This window comes from Salvelinus alpinus, chromosome 3 (genome assembly GCF_045679555.1).
Source record: "Salvelinus alpinus chromosome 3, SLU_Salpinus.1, whole genome shotgun sequence".
Taxonomy (NCBI): Eukaryota; Metazoa; Chordata; class Actinopteri; order Salmoniformes; family Salmonidae; genus Salvelinus; species Salvelinus alpinus.
Genome location: NC_092088.1, coordinates 109,765,832 through 109,780,033, shown reverse-complemented (window position 1 = coordinate 109,780,033; position 14,202 = coordinate 109,765,832). Strand labels below are relative to the sequence as shown.

General features: G+C 37.6%; 11 non-coding genes across 11 annotated transcripts; all 11 read left to right on the top strand.

The window, feature by feature from the left end:
• The first annotated feature begins 50 nt into the window (after window positions 1–50).
• On the top strand, window positions 51–123 carry trnav-cac (transfer RNA valine (anticodon CAC)). Its single transcript has one exon. It is a non-coding gene; the product is annotated as a tRNA-Val (tRNA).
• A 311-nt stretch (window positions 124–434) lies between these two features.
• trnag-ccc (transfer RNA glycine (anticodon CCC)) lies at window positions 435–507 on the top strand. Its single transcript has one exon. It is a non-coding gene; the product is annotated as a tRNA-Gly (tRNA).
• Window positions 508–1,228: 721 nt separating this feature from the next.
• trnav-cac (transfer RNA valine (anticodon CAC)) lies at window positions 1,229–1,301 on the top strand. Its single transcript has one exon. It is a non-coding gene; the product is annotated as a tRNA-Val (tRNA).
• A 1,478-nt stretch (window positions 1,302–2,779) lies between these two features.
• On the top strand, window positions 2,780–2,852 carry trnav-cac (transfer RNA valine (anticodon CAC)). Its single transcript has one exon. It is a non-coding gene; the product is annotated as a tRNA-Val (tRNA).
• A 311-nt stretch (window positions 2,853–3,163) lies between these two features.
• trnag-ccc (transfer RNA glycine (anticodon CCC)) lies at window positions 3,164–3,236 on the top strand. Its single transcript has one exon. It is a non-coding gene; the product is annotated as a tRNA-Gly (tRNA).
• Window positions 3,237–4,341: 1,105 nt separating this feature from the next.
• trnav-cac (transfer RNA valine (anticodon CAC)) lies at window positions 4,342–4,414 on the top strand. Its single transcript has one exon. It is a non-coding gene; the product is annotated as a tRNA-Val (tRNA).
• Window positions 4,415–4,537: 123 nt separating this feature from the next.
• trnav-uac (transfer RNA valine (anticodon UAC)) lies at window positions 4,538–4,610 on the top strand. Its single transcript has one exon. It is a non-coding gene; the product is annotated as a tRNA-Val (tRNA).
• A 1,523-nt stretch (window positions 4,611–6,133) lies between these two features.
• On the top strand, window positions 6,134–6,206 carry trnav-uac (transfer RNA valine (anticodon UAC)). Its single transcript has one exon. It is a non-coding gene; the product is annotated as a tRNA-Val (tRNA).
• A 5,282-nt stretch (window positions 6,207–11,488) lies between these two features.
• On the top strand, window positions 11,489–11,561 carry trnav-aac (transfer RNA valine (anticodon AAC)). Its single transcript has one exon. It is a non-coding gene; the product is annotated as a tRNA-Val (tRNA).
• Window positions 11,562–12,684: 1,123 nt separating this feature from the next.
• Window positions 12,685–12,757, top strand: trnav-aac (transfer RNA valine (anticodon AAC)). Its single transcript has one exon. It is a non-coding gene; the product is annotated as a tRNA-Val (tRNA).
• A 1,167-nt stretch (window positions 12,758–13,924) lies between these two features.
• trnav-aac (transfer RNA valine (anticodon AAC)) lies at window positions 13,925–13,997 on the top strand. Its single transcript has one exon. It is a non-coding gene; the product is annotated as a tRNA-Val (tRNA).
• The last annotated feature ends 205 nt before the right edge of the window (window positions 13,998–14,202 follow it).

Sequence of the window (14,202 nt, the reverse complement as noted above, 5' to 3'; positions counted from 1 at the left end):
GTGAATATCAGTAAAATTTGGTTTAGACCTTGCAAAAACCACATGCAGCAGTTTCTGTAGTGTAGTGGTTATCACATTCGCTTCACACGCGAAAGGTCCCCGGTTCGAAACCGGGTGGAAACAGTGCTCATTGACACATTCAGTAAGAACTTTATTTATAACAGTGAATAGTTGCTTTCATAAATGCCTTATTTTGGTAATTCAAAGACATGCAGTGAATATCAGTAAAATTTGGTTTAGTCCTTGCAAAAATCACATGCAGCAGTTTCTGTAGTGAAGTGGTTATTACGTTCGCTTAACACGCGAAAGGTCCCCGGTTCGAAATAGGGTGGAAACAGTGCATTCTTTCATAAATGCCTTATTATGGAAATTCAAATACATGCAGTGAATATCAGTAAAATTTGGTTTAGTCCTTGCAAAAATCACATGAAGCAGTTTCTGTAGTGTAGTGGTTATCACATTCGCTTCCCACGCGAAAGGTCCCCGGTTCGAATCCGGGTGGAAACAGTGCTCTTTGACACATTCAGTAAGAACTGTATTTATAACAGTGAATAGTTGCTTTCATAAATGCCTTATTTTGGAAATTCAAAGACATGCAGTGAATATCAGTAAAATTTGGTTTAGTCCTTGCAAAAATCACATGCGGCAGTTTCTGTAGTGTAGTGGTTATCACGTTCGCTTAACACGCGAAAGGTCCCTGGTTTGAAACCGGGTGGAAAAAGTGCTCTTTGACACATTCAGTAAGAACTGTATTCATAACAGATAATAATATTTTGGAAATTCAAATACATGCAGTGAATAGCAGTAAAATTTGGTTTAGTCCTTGCAAAAATCACATGCGGCAGTTTCTGTAGTGTAGTGGTTATCACGTTCGCTTTACATGTGAAAGGTCCCCGGTTCGAAACCGGGTGGAAACAGTGCTCTTTGACACATTCAGTAAGAACTGAATTTATAACAGTGAAAAGTTGCTTTCATAAATGCCTTATTTTGGAAATTCAAATAAATGATGTGAATATCAGTAAAATTTGGTTTAGTCCTTGCAAAAATCACATGCAGCAGTTTCTGTAGTGTAGTGGTTATCACGTTCGCTTAACACGCGAAAGGTACCTGGTTTGAAACCGGGTGGAAAAAGTGCTTTCTTTCATAAATGCCTTATTTTGGAAATTCAAATACATGCAGTGAATATCAGTAAAATTTGGTTTAGTCCTTGCAAAAACCACATGAAGCAGTTTCTGTAGTGTAGTGGTTATCACATTCGCTTCACACGCGAAAGGTCCCCGGTTCGAAACCGGGTGGAAACAGTGCTCTTTGACACATTCAGTAAGAACTGTTTTTATAACAGATAATAATATTTTGGAAATTCAAATACATGCAGTGAATAGCAGTAAAATTTGGTTTAGTCCTTGCAAAAATCACATGCGGCAGTTTCTGTAGTGTAGTGGTTATCACGTTCGCTTTACACGCGAAAGGTCCCCGGTTCGCAACCGGGTGGAAACAGTGCTCTTTGACACATTCAGTAAGAACTGTATTTATAACAGTGAATAGTTGCTTTCATAAATGCCTTATTTTGGAAATTCAAATAAATGATGGGAATATCAGTAAAATTTGGTTTAGTCCTTGCAAAAATCACATGCGGCAGTTTCTGTAGTGTAGTGGTTATCACGTTCGCTTAACACGCGAAAGGTCCCTGGTTTGAAACCGGGTGGAAAAAGTGCTTTCTTTCATAAATGCCTTATATTGGAAATTCAAATACATGCAGTGAATATCAGTAAAATTTGGTTTAGTCTTGCAAAAACCACATGCAGCGATTTCTGTAATGTAGTGATTATCACATTCGCTTCACACGCGAAAGGTCCCCGGTTCGAAACCTGGGTGGAAACAGTGCTCTTTGACACATTCAGTAAGAACTGTATTTATAACAGATAATAATATTTTGGAAATTCAAATACATGCAGTGAATAGCAGTAAAATTTGGTTTAGTCCTTGCAAAAATCACATGAGGCAGTTTCTGTAGTGTAGTGGTTATCATGTTCGCTTTACACGCGAAAGGTCCCCGGTTCGAAACCGTGTGGAAACAATGCTCTTTGACACATTCAGTAAGAACTGTATTCATAACAGTGAATAGTTGCTTTCATAAATGCCTTATTTTGGAAATTCAAAGACATGCAGTGAATATCAGTAAAATTTGGTTTAGTCCTTGCAAAAATCACATGAAGCAGTTTCTGTAGTGTAGTGGTTATCACATTTGCTTCACACGCGAACGGTCCCCGGTTCGAAACCGGGTGGAAACAGTGCTCTTTGACACATTCAGTAAGAACTGTATTTATAACAGATAATAATATTTTGGAAATTCAAATACATGCAGTGAATATCAGTAAAATTTGGTTTAGTCCTTGCAAAAACCACATGAAGCAGTTTCTGTAGTGTAGTGGTTATCACATTCGCTTCACACGCGAAACGTCCCCGGTTCGAACCGGGTGGAAACAGTCCTCTTTGACACATTCAGTAAGAAGTGTATTTATAACAGATAATAATATTTTGGAAATTCAAATACATGCAGTGAATATCAGTAAAATTTGGTTTAGTCCTTGCAAAAATCACATGCAGCAGTTTCTGTAGTGTAGTTGTTATCACGTTCGCTTAACACGCGAAAGGTCCCCGGTTCGAAAACGGGTGGAAACAGTGCATTCTTTCATAAATGCCTTATATTGGAAATTCAAATAAATGATGTGAATATCAGTAAAATTTGGTTTAGACCTTGCAAAAACCACATGCAGCAGTTTCTGTAGTGTAGTGGTTATCACATTCGCTTCACACGCGAAAGGTCCCCGGTTCGAAACCGGGTGGAAACAGTGCTCATTGACACATTCAGTAAGAACTCTATTTATAACAGTGAATAGTTGCTTTCATAAATGCCTTATTTTGGTAATTCAAAGACATGCAGTGAATATCAGTAAAATTTGGTTTAGTCCTTGCAAAAATCACATGCAGCAGTTTCTGTAGTGAAGTGGTTATCACGTTCGCTTAACACGCGAACGGTCCCCGGTTCGAAATAGGGTGGAAACAGTGCATTCTTTCATAAATGCCTTATTTTGGAAATTCAAATACATGCAGTGAATATCAGTAAAATTTGGTTTAGTCCTTGCAAAAATCACATGAAGCAGTTTCTGTAGTGTAGTGGTTATCACATTTGCTTCCCACGCGAAAGGTCCCCGGTTCGAATCCGGGTGGAAACAGTGCTCTTTGACACATTCAGTAAGAACTGTATTTATAACAGTGAATAGTTGCTTTCATAAATGCCTTATTTTGGAAATTCAAAGACATGCAGTGAATATCAGTAAAATTTGGTTTAGTCCTTGCAAAAATCACATGCGGCAGTTTCTGTAGTGTAGTGGTTATCACGTTAGCTTAACACGCGAAAGGTCCCCGGTTTGAAATAGGTTGGAAACAGTGCATTCTTTCATAAATACCTTATTTTGGAAATTCAAATACATGCAGTGAATATCAGTAAAATTTGGTTTAGTCCTTGCAAAAATCACATGCAGCAGTTTCTGTAGTGTAGTGGTTATCACATTTGCTTCACACGCGAAAGGTCCCCGGTTCGAAACCGGGTGGAAACAGTGCTCTTTGACACATTCAGTAAAAACTGAATTTATAACAGTGAATAGTTGCTTTCATAAATGCCTTATTTTGGAAATTCAAATAAATGATGTGAATATCAGTAAAATTTGGTTTAGTCCTTGCAAAAATCACATGCAGCAGTTTCTGTAGTGTAGTGGTTATCACGTTCGCTTAACACGCGAAAGGTCCCTGGTTTGAAACCGGGTGGAAAAAGTGCTCTTTGACACATTCAGTAAGAACTGTATTCATAACAGATAATAATATTTTGGAAATTCAAATACATGCAGTGAATAGCAGTAAAATTTGGTTTAGTCCTTGCAAAAATCACATGCGGCAGTTTCTGTAGTGTAGTTGTTATCACGTTCGCTTTACATGCGAAAGGTCCCCGGTTCGAAACCGGGTGGAAACAGTGCTCTTTGACACATTCAGTAAGAACTGAATTTATAACAGTGAATAGTTGCTTTCATAAATGCCTTATTTTGGAAATTCAAATAAATGATGTGAATATCAGTAAAATTTGGTTTAGTCCTTGCAAAAATCACATGCAGCAGTTTCTGTAGTGTAGTGGTTATCACGTTCGCTTAACACGCGAAAGGTACCTGGTTTGAAACCGGGTGGAAAAAGTGCTTTCTTTCATAAATGCCTTATTTTGGAAATTCAAATACATGCAGTGAATATCAGTAAAATTTGGTTTAGTCCTTGCAAAAACCACATGAAGCAGTTTCTGTAGTGTAGTGGTTATCACATTCGCCTCACACGCGAAAGGTCCCCGGTTCGAAACCGGGTGGAAACAGTGCTCTTTGACACATTCAGTAAGAACTGTATTTATAACAGATAATAATATTTTGGAAATTCAAATACATGCAGTGAATAGCAGTAAAATTTGGTTTAGTCCTTGCAAAAATCACATGCGGCAGTTTCTGTAGTGTAGTGGTTATCACGTTCGCTTTACACGCGAAAGGTCCCCGGTTCGAAACCGGGTGGAAACAGTGCTCTTTGACACATTCAGTAAGAACTGTATTTATAACAGTGAATAGTTGCTTTCATAAATGCCTTATTTTGGAAATTCAAATAAATGATGGGAATATCAGTAAAATTTGGTTTAGTCCTTGCAAAAATCACATGCGGCAGTTTCTGTAGTGTAGTGGTTATCACGTTCGCTTAACACGCGAAAGGTCCCTGGTTTGAAACCGGGTGGAAAAAGTGCTTTCTTTCATAAATGCCTTATATTGGAAATTCAAATACATGCAGTGAATATCAGTAAAATATGGTTTAGTCCTTGCAAAAACCACATGCAGCGATTTCTGTAATGTAGTGATTATCACATTCGCTTCACACGCGAAAGGTCCCCGGTTCGAAACCTGGGTGGAAACAGTGCTCTTTGACACATTCAGTAAGAACTGTATTTATAACAGATAATAATATTTTGGAAATTCAAATACATGCAGTGAATAGCAGTAAAATTTGGTTTAGTCCTTGCAAAAATCACATGAGGCAGTTTCTGTAGTGTAGTGGTTATCACGTTCGCTTTACACGCGAAAGGTCCCCGGTTCGAAACCGTGTGGAAACAATGCTCTTTGACACATTCAGTAAGAACTGTATTTATAACAGTGAATAGTTGCTTTCATAAATGCCTTATTTTGGAAATTCAAAGACATGCAGTGAATATCAGTAAAATTTGGTTTAGTCCTTGCAAAAACCACATGAAGCAGTTTCTGTAGTGTAGTGGTTATCACATTTGCTTCACACGCGAAAGGTCCCCGGTTCGAAACCGGGTGGAAACAGTGCTCTTTGACACATTCAGTAAGAACTGTATTTATAACAGATAATAATATTTTGGAAATTCAAATACATGCAGTGAATATCAGTAAAATTTGGTTTAGTCCTTGCAAAAATCACATGCGGCAGTTTCTGTAGTGTAGTGGTTATCACGTTTGCTTTACACGAGAAAGGTCCCCGGCTCGAAACCGGGTGGAAACAATGCTCTTTGACACATTCAGTAAGAACTGTATTTATAACAGTGAATAGTTGCTTTCATAAATGCCTTATTTTGGAAATTCAAAGACATGGAGTGAATATCATTAAAATTTGGTTTAGTCCTTGCAAAAACCACATGAAGCAGTTTCTGTAGTGTAGTGGTTATCACATTTGCTTCACACGCGAAAGGTCCCCGGTTCGAAACCGGGTGGAAACAGTGCTCTTTGACACATTCAGTAAGAACTGTATTTATAATAGATAATAATATTTTGGAAATTCAAATACATGCAGTGAATATCAGTAAAATTTGGTTTAGTCCTTGCAAAAACCACATGAAGCAGTTTCTGTAGTGTAGTGGTTATCACATTCGCTTCACACGCGAAACGTCCCCGGTTCGAACTGGGTGGAAACAGTCCTCTTTGACACATTCAGTAAGAAGTGTATTTATAACAGATAATAATATTTTGGAAATTCAAATAGATGCAGTGAATAGCAGTAAAATTTGGTTTAGTCCTTGCAAAAATCACATGTGGCAGTTTCTGTAGTGTAGTGGTTATCACGTTCGCTTTACACGCGAAAGGTCCCCGGTTCGAAACCGGGTGGAAACAGTGCTCTTTGACTCATTCAGTAAGAACTGTATTTATAACAGTGAATAGTTGCTTTCATAAATGCCTTATTTTGGAAATTCAAATAAATGATGTGAATATCAGTAAAATTTGGTTTAGTCCTTGCAAAAATCACATGCGGCAGTTTCTGTAGTGTAGTGGTTATCACGTTCGCTTAACACGCGAAAGGTCCCTGGTTTGAAACCGGGTGGAAAAAGTGCTTTCTTTCATAAATGCCTTATATTGGAAATTCAAATACATGCAGTGAATATCAGTAAAATTTGGTTTAGTCCTTGCAAAAACCACATGCAGCGATTTCTGTAATGTAGTGATTATCACATTCGCTTCACACGCGAAAGGTCCCCGGTTCGAAACCTGGGTGGAAACAGTGCTCTTTGACACATTCAGTAAGAACTGTATTTATAACAGATAATAATATTTTGGAAATTCAAATACATGCAGTGAATAGCAGTTAAATTTTGTTTAGTCCTTGCAAAAATCACATGCGGCAGTTTCTGTAGTGTAGTGGTTATCACGTTTGCTTTACACGAGAAAGGTCCCCGGTTCGAAACCGGGTGGAAACAATGCTCTTTGACACATTCAGTAAGAACTGTATTTATAACAGTGAATAGTTGCTTTCATAAATGCCTTATTTTGGAAATTCAAAGACATGGAGTGAATATCATTAAAATTTGGTTTAGTCCTTGCAAAAACCACATGAAGCAGTTTCTGTAGTGTAGTGGTTATCACATTTGCTTCACACGTGAAAGGTCCCCGGTTCGAAACCGGGTGGAAACAGTGCTCTTTGACACATTCAGTAAGAACTGTATTTATAACAGATAATAATATTTTGGAAATTCAAATACATGCAGTGAATATCAGTAAAATTTGGTTTAGTCCTTGCAAAAACCACATGCAGTAGTTTCTGTAGTGTAGTGGTTATCACATTCGCTTCACACGCGAAAGGTCACAGGTTCGAAACCGGGTGGGAACAGTGCTTTCTTTCATAAATGCCTTATTTTGGAAATTAAAATACATGCAGTGAATATCAGTAAAATTTGGTTTAGTCCTTGCAAAAATCACATGCAGCAGTTTCTGTAGTGTAGTGGTTATCACTTTCGCTTTACACGCCAAAGGTCCCCGGTTCCAAACCGGGTGTAAACAGTGCTCTTTGACACATTCAGTAAGAACTGTATTTATAACAGTGAATAGTTGCTTTCATAAATGCCTTATTTTGGAAATTCAAAGACATGCAGTGAATATCAGTAAAATTTGGTTTAGTCCTTGCAAAAACCACATGCAGTATTTTCTGTAGTGTAGTGGTTATCACATTTGCTTCACACGCGAAAGGTCACAGGTTCGAAACCGGGTGGAAACAGTGCTCTTTGACACATTCAGTAAGAACTGTATTTATAACAGAGAATAGTTGCTTTCATAAAAGCCTAATTTTGGAAATTCAAATACATGCAGTGAATATCAGTAAGAACTGTATTTATAACAGTGAATAGTTGCTTTCATAAATGCCTTATTTTGGAAATTCAAATAAATGATGTGAATATCAGTAAAATTTGGTTTAGTCCTTGCAAAAAACACATGAAGCAGTTTCTGTAGTGTAGTGGTTATCACGTTCGCTTCACACGTGAAAGGTCCCCGGTTCTAAACCGGGTGGAAACAGTGCTCTTTGACACATTCAGTAAGAACTGTATTTATAACAGTGAATAGTTGCTTTCATAAATATATAATTTTGGAAATTCAAATAAATGATGTGAATATCAGTAAAATTTGGTTTAGTCCTTGCAAAAAACACATGCAGTAGTTTCTGTAGTGTAGTGGTTAAGAAGTTCGCTTAACACGCGAAAGGTCCCCGGTTCGAAACCGGGTGGAAACAGTGCTCTTTGACACATTCAGTAAGAACTGTATTTATAACAGTGAATAGTTGCTTTCATAAATGCCTTATTTTGGAAATTCAAATAAATGATGTGAATATCAGTAAAATTTGGTTTAGTCCTTGCAAAAACCACATGCAGCAGTTTCTGTAGTGTAGTGGTTATCACATTCGCTTCACACCAGAAAGTTCCCCGGTTAGAAACCGGGTGGAAACAGTGCTCTTTGACCAATTCAGTAAGAACTGTATTTATAACAGTGAATAGTTGCTTTCATAAATATCTTATTTTGGAAATTCAAATAAATGATGTGAATATCAGTCAAATTTGGTTTAGTCCTTGCAAAACTCACATGCAGCAGTTTCTGTAGTGTAGTGGTTAAGACGTTCGCTTAACATGCGAAAGGTCCCCGGTTCGAAACCGGGTGGAAACAGTGCTCTTTGACACATTCAGTAAGAACTGTATTTATAACAGTGAATAGTTGCTTTCATAAATGCCTTATTTTGGAAATTCAAAGACATGCAGTGAATATCAGTAAAATTTGGTTTAGTCCTTGCAAAAAACACATGCAGCAGTTTCTGTAGTGTAGTGGTTATCACATTCGCTTCACATGCGAAAGGTCCCCGGTTCGAAACCGGGTGGAAACAGTGCTCTTTGACACATTCAGTAAGAACTGTATTTATAACAGAGAATAATAATATTTTGGAAATTCAAATAAATGATGTGAATATCAGTAAAATTTGGTTTAGTCCTTGCAAAAACCACATGCAGTAGTTTCTGTAGTGTAGTGGTTATCACATTCGCTTCACACGCGAAAGGTCACAGGTTCGAAACCGGGTGGGAACAGTGCTTTCTTTCATAAATGCCTTATTTTGGAAATTAAAATACATGCAGTGAATATCAGTAAAATTTGGTTTAGTCCTTGCAAAAATCACATGCAGCAGTTTCTGTAGTGTAGTGGTTATCACTTTCGCTTTACACGCCAAAGGTCCCCGGTTCCAAACCGGGTGTAAACAGTGCTCTTTGACACATTCAGTAAGAACTGTATTTATAACAGTGAATAGTTGCTTTCATAAATGCCTTATTTTGGAAATTCAAAGACATGCAGTGAATATCAGTAAAATTTGGTTTAGTCCTTGCAAAAACCACATGCAGTAGTTTCTGTAGTGTAGTGGTTATCACATTTGCTTCACACGCGAAAGGTCACAGGTTCGAAACCGGGTGGAAACAGTGCTCTTTGACACATTCAGTAAGAACTGTATTTATAACAGAGAATAGTTGCTTTCATAAAAGCCTAATTTTGGAAATTCAAATACATGCAGTGAATATCAGTAAGAACTGTATTTATAACAGTGAATAGTTGCTTTCATAAATGCATTATTTTGGAAATTCAAATAAATGATGTGAATATCAGTAAAATTTGGTTTAGTCCTTGCAAAAAACACATGAAGCAGTTTCTGTAGTGTAGTGGTTATCACGTTCGCTTCACACGTGAAAGGTCCCCGGTTCTAAACCGGGTGGAAACAGTGCTCTTTGACACATTCAGTAAGAACTGTATTTATAACAGTGAATAGTTGCTTTCATAAATATATAATTTTGGAAATTCAAATAAATGATGTGAATATCAGTAAAATTTGGTTTAGTCCTTGCAAAAAACACATGCAGTAGTTTCTGTAGTGTAGTGGTTAAGAAGTTCGCTTAACACGCGAAAGGTCCCTGGTTTGAAACCAGGTGGAAAAAGTGCTTTCTTTCATAAATGCCTTATTTTGGAAATTCAAATACATGCAGTGAATATCAGTAAAATTTGGTTTAGTCCTTGCAAAAACCACACGAAGCAGTTTCTGTAGTGTAGTGGTTATCATGTTTGCTTTACACGCGAAAGGTCCCCGGTTCGAAACCGGGTGGAAACAGTGCTCTTTGACACATTCAGTAAGAACTGTATTTATAACAGTGAATAGTTGCTTTCATAAATGCCTTATTTTGAAAATTCAAAGACATGCAGTGAATATCAGTAAAATTTGGTTTAGTCCTTGCAAAAATCACATGCAGCAGTTTCTGTAGTGTAGTTGTTATCACGTTCGCTTAACACGCGAAAGGTCCCTGGTTTGAAACCGGGTGGAAAAAGTGCTTTCTTTCATAAATGCCTTATATTGGAAATTCAAATACATGCAGTAAATATCAGTAAAATTTGGTTTAGTCCTTGCAAAAACCAAATGCAGCGATTTCTGTAGTGTAGTGGTTATCACATTCGCTTCACACCAGAAAGTTCCCCGGTTCGAAACCGGGTGGAAACAGTGCTCTTTGACACATTCAGTAAGAACTGTATTTATAACAGTGAATAGTTGCTTTCATTAATGCCTTATTTTGGAAATTCAAAGACATGCAGTGAATATCAGTAAAATTTGGTTTAGTCCTTGCAAAAAACACATGCAGCAGTTTCTGTAGTGTAGTGGTTATCACATTCGCTTCACATGCGAAAGGTCCCCGGTTCGAAACCGGGTGGAAACAGTGCTCTTTGACACATTCAGTAAGAACTGTATTTATAACAGAGAATAATAATATTTTGGAAATTCAAATAAATGATGTGAATATCAGTAAAATTTGGTTTAGTCCTTGCAAAAATCACATGCAGAAGTTTCTGTAGTGTAGTGGTTATCACATTCGCTTCACACGCGAGAGGACTTCTGTTCGAAACCGGGTGGAAACAGTGCTCTTTGACACATTCAGTAAGAAATGTATTTATAACAGAGAATAGTTGCTTTCATAAATGCCTTATATTGGAAATTCAAATACATGCAGTGAATATCAGTAAAATTTGGTTTAGTCCTTGCAAAAACCACATGCAGTAGTTTCTGTAGTGTAGTGGTTATCACATTTGCTTCACACGCGAAAGGTCACAGGTTCGAAACCGGGTGGGAACAGTGCTTTCTTTCATAAATGCCTTATTTTGGAAATTAAAATACATGCAGTGAATATCAGTAAAATTTGGTTTAGTCCTTGCAAAAATCACATGCAGCAGTTTCTGTAGTGTAGTGGTTATCACGTTCGCTTAACATGCGAAAGGTCCCTGGTTTGAAACCGGGTGGAAAAAGTGCTTTCTTTCATAAAAGCCTTATTTTGGAAATTCAAATACATGCAGTGAATATCAGTAATATTTGGTTTAGTCCTTGCAAAAGCCACATGCAGCAGTTTCTGTAGTGTAGTGGTTATCACGTTCGCTTCACACGCAAAAGGTCCCAGGTTCGAAACCCGGTGGAAACAGTGTTATTTGACACATTCAGTAAGAACTGTATTTATAACAGAGAATAGTTGCTTTCATAAATGCCTTATTTTGGAAATTCAAATACATGCAGTGAATATCAGTAAAATTTGGTTTAGTCCTTGCAAAGACCACATGCAGCAGTTTCTGTAGTGTAGTGGTTATCACGTTCGCTTAACACGCGAAAGGTCCCCGGTTCGAAACCGGGTGGAAACAGTGCTCTTTGACACATTCAGTAAGAACTGTATTTATAACAGTGAATAGTTGCTTTCATAAATGCCTTATTTTGGAAATTCAAATAAATGATGTGAATATCAGTCAAATTTGGTTTAGTCCTTGCAAAACTCACATGCAGCAGTTTCTGTAGTGTAGTGGTTATCACATTCGCTTCACACGCGAAAGGTCACAGGTTCGAAACCGGGTGGGAACAGTGCTTTCTTTCATAAATGCCTTATTTTGGAAATTAAAATACATGCAGTGAATATCAGTAAAATTTGGTTTAGTCCTTGCAAAAATCACATGCAGCAGTTTCTGTAGTGTAGTGGTTATCACTTTCGCTTTACACGCCAAAGGTCCCCGGTTCCAAACCGGGTGTAAACAGTGCTCTTTGACACATTCAGTAAGAACTGTATTTATAACAGTGAATAGTTGCTTTCATAAATGCCTTATTTTGGAAATTCAAAGACATGCAGTGAATATCAGTAAAATTTGGTTTAGTCCTTGCAAAAACCACATGCAGTAGTTTCTGTAGTGTAGTGGTTATCACATTTGCTTCACACGCGAAAGGTCACAGGTTCGAAACCGGGTGGAAACAGTGCTCTTTGACACATTCAGTAAGAACTGTATTTATAACAGTGAATAGTTGCTTTCATAAATGCCTTATTTTGGAAATTCAAAGACATGCAGTGAATATCAGTAATATTTGGTTTAGTCCTTGCAAAATTCACATGCGGCAGTTTCTGTAGTGTAGTGGTTATCACGTTCGCTTAACATGCGAAAGGTCCCTGGTTTGAAACCGGGTGGAAAAAGTGCTTTCTTTCATAAAAGCCTTATTTTGGAAATTCAAATACATGCAGTGAATATCAGTAATATTTGGTTTAGTCCTTGCAAAAGCCACATGCAGCAGTTTCTGTAGTGTAGTGGTTATCACGTTCGCTTCACACGCAAAAGGTCCCAGGTTCGAAACCCGGTGGAAACAGTGTTATTTGACACATTCAGTAAGAACTGTATTTATAAGAGTGAATAGTTGCTTTCATAAATGCCTTATTTTGGAAATTCAAAGACATGCAGTGAATATCAGTAAAATTTGGTTTAGTCCTTGCAAAAATCACATGCAGCAGTTTCTGTAGTGTAGTGGTTATCACGTTCGCTTAACACGCGAAAGGTCCCCGGTTCGAAACCGGGTGGAAACAGTGCATTCTTACATAAATGCCTTATTTTGGAAATTCAAATACATGCAGTGAATATCAGTAAAATTTGGTTTAGTCCTTGCAAAAACCACATCCAGCAGTTTCTGTAGTGTAGTGGTTATCACATTCGCTTCACATGCGAAAGGTCCCCGGTTCGAAACCGGGTGGAAACAGTGCTCTTTGACACATTCAGTAAGAACTGTATTTATAACAGAGAATAGTTGCTTTCATAAAAGCCTTATTTTGGAAATTCAAATACATGCAGTGAATATCAGTAATATTTGGTTTAGTCCTTGCAAAAACCACATGCAGCAGTTTCTGTAGTGTAGTGGTTATCACGTTCGCTTAACACGCTAAAGGTCCCCGGTTCGAAACCGGGTGGAAACAGTGCTCTTTGACACATTCAGTAAGAACTGTATTTATAACAGTGAATAGTTGCTTTCATAAATGCCTTATTTTGGAAATTCAAATAAATGATGTGAATATCAGTCAAATTTGGTTTAGTCCTTGCAAAACTCACATGCAGCAGTTTCTGTAGTGTAGTGGTTATCACGTTTGCTTAACATGCAAAAGGTCCCCGGTTCGAAACCGTGTGGAAACAGTGCCCTTTGACACATTCAGTAAGAACTGTATTTATAACAGTGAATAGTTGCTTTCATAAATGCCTTTTTTTGGAAATTCAAAGACATGCAGTGAATATCAGTAAAATTTGGTTTAGTCCTTGCAAAAACCACATGCAGTAGTTTCTGTAGTGTAGTGGTTATCAAATTCGCTTCACACGCGAAAGGTCACCGGTTCGAAACCGGGTGGAAACAGTGCTCTTTGACACATTCAGTAAGAACTGTATTTATAACAGTGAATAGTTGCTTTCATAAATGCCTTATTTTGGAAATTCAAAGACATGCAGTGAATATCAGTAAAATTTGGTTTAGTCCTTGCAAAAACCACATGCAGCAGTTTCTGTAGTGTAGTGGTTATCACATTCGCTTCACACATGAAAGGTCCCCGGTTCGAAACCGGGTGGAAACAGTGCTCTTTGACACATTCAGTAAGAACTGTATTTATAACAGTGAATAGTTGCTTTCATAAATGCCTTATTTTGGAAATTCAAATAAATGATGTGAATATCAGTCAAATTTGGTTTAGTCCTTGCAAAACTCACATGCAGCAGTTTCTGTAGTGTAGTGGTTATCACGTTTGCTTAACATGCAAAAGGTCCCCGGTTCGAAACCGGGTGGAAACAGTGCCCTTTGACACATTCAGTAAGAACTGTATTTATAACAGTGAATAGTTGCTTTCATAAATGCCTTTTTTTGGAAATTCAAAGACATGCAGTGAATATCAGTAAAATTTGGTTTAGTCCTTGCAAAAACCACATGCAGTAGTTTCTGTAGTGTAGTGGTTATCAAATTCGCTTCACACGCGAAAGGTCACCGGTTCGAAACCGG